This window comes from Oncorhynchus tshawytscha, linkage group LG12 (assembly GCF_018296145.1).
Source record: "Oncorhynchus tshawytscha isolate Ot180627B linkage group LG12, Otsh_v2.0, whole genome shotgun sequence".
Classification (NCBI taxonomy): Eukaryota; Metazoa; Chordata; class Actinopteri; order Salmoniformes; family Salmonidae; genus Oncorhynchus; species Oncorhynchus tshawytscha.
Genome location: NC_056440.1, coordinates 73,450,189 through 73,456,974, shown reverse-complemented (window position 1 = coordinate 73,456,974; position 6,786 = coordinate 73,450,189).

Here is a 6,786-nt window from a genome sequence, read left to right as displayed (position 1 = left end):
GTGTGTGTGTGTGTGGGGGTGTGTGTGTGTGTGTGTGTGTGTGTGTGTGTGTGTGTGTGTGTTGTATATATATATTGACAGGCATCAGTCTATCCATAACACTTACACCTGCAGGCAGGCAATACAATATTGCGAAATAAAAGTACATAGGCAAAACATAGAGGAGTTCATATGCATGTTTTCATATCAAGTATTTGTGAAACACATGCAGTACTATTATAGTACTACTACTATATGAATCGAGGGAGAAACAATAAGAATACATGAAGTAGCTATTAGATACTGTAAAATATGTGTTTGTTCTCTGAAAGAGTTACAAAAACCCTCTGCAGGGATGGGAGTACAGTAGGATGCTTCTGTCAAAGAAGGAAGCAATCCATCTATAAGTACTGTTTTATCCTGTGTTTACAGAGAGGTCTCTTCATGTTACAATTAGTTACATACTCTGTAAAGTCCCTAAGTGTGTTATCCTGTGGCAGAGTGTTTTCGTGATCTGAGGAAACAATAGGTGTTTGAGTAAGATATCCATATCCTTATCTGGTAGATTTCTATCCATGTCAGGGCATCTGGGTTGGGTAGCTCTGAGCTCTGTGCTGCTGTTCTACAGTGGCCATACAGTAGATGGAGTGGCACAGAGAATACAATTAGAAAAGCAGTAGACCCTTGGTCCTTACAGTAACTACTATATTCACGACATTCCAGCTGTCAGTCCCCCCACACACTTACAGTATTATAGGCTTACAACCTGCACACCCTGCATAAACTACCTGCACACCCTGCATAAACTACCTGCACACCCTGCATAAACTACCTGCACACCCTGCATAAACTACCTGCACACCCTGCATAAACTACCTGCACACCCTGCATAAACTACCTGCACACCCTGCATAAACTACCTGCACACCCTGCATACCCTGCCTGCACACCCTGCATAAACCACCTACATACACGGCATAAACTACCTGCCCACCCTGCACAAACTTCCTAAACACCCTGCACAAACTACCTGTACACCCTGTACAAACTTGTCGCGCCCTGGCCATAGAGAGGCTTTTATTCTCTATTTTGGTTAGGCCAGGGTGTGACTAGGGTGGGCATTCTAGTTTCTTTATTTCTATGTTTTCTGTTTCTATGTTTTGGCTGGGTATGGTTCTCAATCAGGGACAGCTGTCTATCGTTGTCTCTGATTGGGAATCATACTTAGGCAGCCTGTTTTTCCACCTTAGTTGTGGGTAGTTGACTTTGTTAGTGGCCTGTATAACCCTAGGAAGCGTCACGGTCATTTTTGTTGTTTCACGTTTTTGTTGGCGACATTCATAATAAAAAGAAATGTATGCTCACCACGCTGCACCTTGGTCCGGTCATTTCCCTGACGACATTCGTGACAGAACTACCCACCACAAACGGAACAAGCGGCGTGGCCGGGAGGAGCAGCATTTTCTGGAGGAATGGACATGGGAGAAGATCTTGGAAGGCAAGGGAACCTGGGAAAAAGCTGGAGAGTATCGGCGTCCAAGGGAGGAGATAGAGGCCGCGAAAGCAGAGTGGCGACAATACGAGGAGTTAGCACAGCGGAGGAGGCACGAGAGGCAGCCCCAATTTTTTTGGGGGTGCACACGAGGAGATTGGCTGAGTCAGCACCATCCGTCCTGGCGGACGCCATCTGTCCCTATGGACGCTACCGTAGGGAGCGTGGTACTGGTCAGGCACCGTGTTATGCGGTGGAACATACGGTATCTCCAGCGCGCGTTCACAGCCTGCATTGGACGGGCTAGCGTGGGCATCGCGCCAGGTCGGATGGTGCCGGCTCAGCGCGCCTGGCCTCCAGTGCGTCTCTTCGGCCCAGGATATCCTGCGCCGGCTCTGCGCACTGTGTCTCCGGTGCATCTGCACAGCCCAGTGCGTCCTGTGCCAGTGCCCCACATTTGCCGGGCGAAGGTAACCATCCAGCCAGGACGGGTTGTGCAGGCTCTACGCTCGAGACCTCCAGTATGTCTCCCCAGCCTGGTGAGTCCTGTGCCTGCTCCCAGAACCAGGCCTCCTGTATGTCTCCCCAGCCTGGTGAGTCCTGTGGCAGCTCCACGCACCAGGCTGCCTATACGTCTCCTCACTCCAGTGATGATTCATGGCACGAAGCCTCCAGTGATGATCCATGGCACGAAGCTTCCAGTGATGATTCATGGCACGAAGCCTCCAGTGATGATTCATGGCACGAAGCCTCCAGTGATGATCCATGGCACGAAGCCTCCAGTGATGATTCATGGCACGAAGCCTCCAGTGATGATCCATGGCACGAAGCCTCCAGTGATGATTCATGGCACGAAGCCTCCAGTGATGATCCATGGCACGAAGCCTCCAGTATTGATCCGCGGTCCGGAGCCTCCAGTATTGATCCGTGGTCCGGAGCTTGCAGCGAGGGTCCCCAGTCCGGGGCTGCAGCGAGGGTCCCCAGTCCGGGGCCTGCAGCGAGGGTCCTCAGTCCGGGGCCTGCGGCGAGGGTCCCCAGTCCGGGGCCTGCGGCGAGGGTCCCCAGTCCGGGGCCTGCGGCGAGGGTCCTCAGTCCGGGCCTGCGGCGAGGGTCCCCAGTCCGGGGTCTGCGGCGAGGGTCCCAGTCCAGAGGCGCCACCAAAGTGGGGGAGCCAGAGGTGGAGCGGAGTCTGCGTCCCGCACCGGAGCCGCCTCCCGGACCCTCCCCTATAGAGTCAGGTTTTGTGGCCGGGGTCCGCACCCTTGGGGGGGGTACTGTCACACTCTGGCCATAGAGAGGCTTTTATTCTCTATTTTGGTTAGGCCAGGGTGTGACTAGGGTGGGCATTCTAGTTTCTTTATGTCTATGTTTTCTGTTTCTATGTTTTGGCCTGGTATGGTTCTCAATCAGGGGTAGCTGTCTATCGTTGTCTGTTTTGCCACCTTAGTTGTGGGTAGTTGACTTTGTTAGTGGCCTGTATAGCCCTAGGAAGCTTGTTAGGAAAATTATGATTAAATGACTGAACAATAGTCTTATTTTAAATGAAACTGTAACTAAGTAAACTTTTACTCTGTTTTATTATATCTGATTAACAATATGAGTTCATAAGAAGGGATTGTGTGACACGGACAAGGAGTAATTAAAGTTAATGAACACCATTCCAACTAGGAAGAAAGGAATGGTTTGTGGATTAAGTAAACAGATAAGGTAGTTAACCTATGGTTGAACCGGCGAAACTGAGCTCTGGGGTGTTTTAGATAAGGCAGTGAGTGCATTCCTAGGTTTTCTGTTAATTAGAACTGTCAGCTAAGTGGTGATCGATAATGGTGAGGAGTCAAAAGTTAATTCAGTTGTGTTGTGTGTCTTGTGTGTGTGTTAGTGACTTGGAATGAACTTGTAAAGTTCCCTTTGTCTCGGTCGGGAGGAGGGGATTCATTTTAGAAGCAATGAAATTACGTCATGTTATTGTATATAAACTGTTGCTCGTGGTAATGTAGCAGCGCGCTCCGAGAATAAATTCTGTTTCTTATTATTGAAAAGACTGGTCTCCGTCTATTTTATGCAAACAAGAATCTTACAAATTCTCATAAAATAGATTAAGGGAATTCAATTAATGAAAGCATATTGGAATAACTAAATTACAGTAACAAAGCTTCACGTTCATTTTGGTTGTTTCACGTTTTTGGTGGCGACATTCGTAATAAAAAGAAATGTACCCCCACTACGCTGCACCTTGGTCATTTCCCTGACGACGTTTGTGACAGAACTATCTGCACACCCTGCAAAAACTACCTAAACACCATGCATAAACTACCTGCACACCCTGCATAAACCACCTAAACACCCCTCAAACAATATATGGTTCTAATCCTAAACACCTGTCAGCCAATTCAAGTAATTCCACTGAAATTCAAGCAATACTGCATATTCTCACCAGTTCTGTCTTATTTAACTCTTATTTTAACTGGTCAATTGAGCTGAGAACATTCTCTTATACAGCAACGACCTGGAGAATTGCAGGGGAGACACGAGTCTTTGAATGGGTCAATAGGAAGATTGGCCAGAGCCCAGTTGGAGCTTGCCCTGTCCATCCAACAGGTGCAGAGTCAGTCAGTTAGGGTATGTGTTGGCCCTTTGATGGATCGGGTATTAACCTGTCCGTCCCTGACCACCTTAGTTTACCGTTCTTAAACTCTGGGATTTAGATGTGAAAAGGAGGCAGCATGTTTTAATAGCATAGAGAGACAAAAAGGCCAGCCTTGTGTGCCAGGCACACAGCGACAGACTACATAACAGCAACAGGAGACTATACTGTAGTACTTAACTAAGATAAAGTGGATTTTTTTGTCTCTGACTGTCATCATGCTAGCTAGTAATAACTATTCCAGATAGAGACAAACTTTGAATGGAAGAAAACCAACTCTATCTGTCTCTGGCTGGTCCAGACCCACAATCTATGGTCCAAACAGAGAATATACATGACACGTTTTACAGCAGCCTTTTCTAGGCTGGGAGCCTTCCTTGGCCTTCACTGTACTGGCAGCAGAATGTGGCTGCCTGACACAAATGGTACCATATTCTATAAAGTGCACTACTTTTGATCAGGTAATAGGGTGTCATTTGGGACACAGCCTGAAACTGAGACAGGCTGGAGATGGAGCAACACTCAGATTTTTTAAGAGGAAATAAAGAGACAGTCACTCTCCACATACACCTCTCCTTCCAGACTCACATTAAGCATCTCCAATCCAAAATTAAATCTAGAATCGGCTTCCTATTTTGCAACAAAGCCTCCTTCACTCATGCTGCCAAACATATCCTCGTAAAACTGACTATCCTACCGATCCATGACTTTGGCGATGCCATTTCCAAAATAGCCTCCAACACTCAGTAAACTGGATGTAGTCTATCACAGTGCCGTCCGTTTTGCCACCAAAGACCCATATACTACCCACCACGGAGACCTGTATGGTCTTGTTGGCTGGCCCTCGCTACATATTCTTCGTCAAACCCACTGGCTCCAGGTCGTCTATAAGTCTTTGCTAGGTAAAGCTCCGCCTTATCTCAGCTCACTGGTCACCATAGCAACACCCATCCGTAGCACTCGCTCCAGAAGGTATATTTAACTGGTCATCCCCAATGTCAACACTTAATTTGGCCGCCTTTCCTTCCAGTTCTCTGCTGCCAATGACTGGAACGAACTGCAAAAATCACTGAGGCTGGAGACTTATATCTCCCTCTTTAACTTTAAGCATCAGCTGTCAGAGCACTGTACCTGTACACAGCCAATCTGTAAATAGCACACCCAACTACCTCATCCCCATATTGTTATTTATCTTCTTGTTCTTTTGCACCCCAGTATCTCTACTTCCACATCATCATCTACACATCTATCACTCCAGTGTTAATGCTAAATTGTAATTAATTCGCCTCTATGGCCTATTTATTGCCTTACCTCCCTACTCTTCCACATTTACACACACTGTACATAGATTTTTCTATTGTGTTATTGACTACATTTGTTTATGTGTAACTCGGTGTTGTTGTTTTTGTCGCACTGCTTTGCTTTATCTTGGCCAGGTCGCAGGCCTACCTGGCTAAATAAAGGTGAAATTAATCCATTTAAAAACGTAAAAATCCCACAGAAGAGATTGGTAAAACAGCTTTAGTTGAGAGGAGAGGTATTACCCTAGTTAGGGTTTTACATTGGAGGAATTACCATACCCAGCCAGCAGCCTCTAATTAGGACCGTCTCACTGCATGGCAGCCATTGTCCCTGTGTTTGGCATCTCAGTAAGACAGACAATAGGGGCCGACTGGCTGGAGGGCCCGTCAAGCTAACGATGGTGGCAGCCAAAGGTAATTGGATAGACTTTATCCTCCTTAGGCCAGATATTAGAGAATGGTAATCAATGCTATAGTTTTCTTTCACAAACTATTAGATTTTCTGCTGCGGTTAGGTTTAAATCCCATTCATTTAAATCCCCTTCTTTTCTGAGGGACAATTCTTCAGAAAAGTCTTGTTTGGTCCATAGTCAACTAAGAGACTTACACAGAAAGAAGAGAGTAAAAAACAAACTACACAGAACTAACTAATACCCCTGACTGTGGGAAAAGAAGAGCAATTAATAAGGTATCAACGGTATCAACATCATAGCTATCCAATAGGCCAAAACTCTCAATTATGTATTTATTGTGGTAATCTGGACACTAGTAAAAATGAAATTGAAATAGTTAACTAAAATGCATGTTGGTAAATAGATGCCGGTGAAAAGATGTTGGGCCAGTTTGGCTGCGTCTACACAGCCAGCCCAATTCAGATAACTTTTTCAACCAATTGATCTGTTGACCAATCACATCAGATCTTTTCACATCAGCTCCCCTTTGGGCTCCTGAGTGGCGCAGCGATCTAAGGCATTGCATCTCAGTGCTGGAGGCGTCACTACAGACTCTGGTTCTATCCGGGGCTGTATCACAACCGGCCGTTATCGGGAGTCCCATAGCGGGCGCACAATTGGCCGGCGTCGTCCGGATTAGGGGAGGGTTTGGCAAGGTTAGGCCGTCATTGTAAAATAATAATTTGTTATTAACTGACCTGCCTAGTTAAAAAAAAGGATAAATAAATACATCAGTGCTGATCTGATTGCTCAAAATAACAATTATTGAAAAAATATTAGCTGGGCTGCCTGTGTAACGCAGCAATTGTGTGATACATACATCACTATCTCCACCATGGGGTTAAAAAGTTGTATTTGTCTCCCAGTTTACAATGAATGTAGTAAGAAAGAATCAAGTAACAAAAGCTAAAAGCAAGC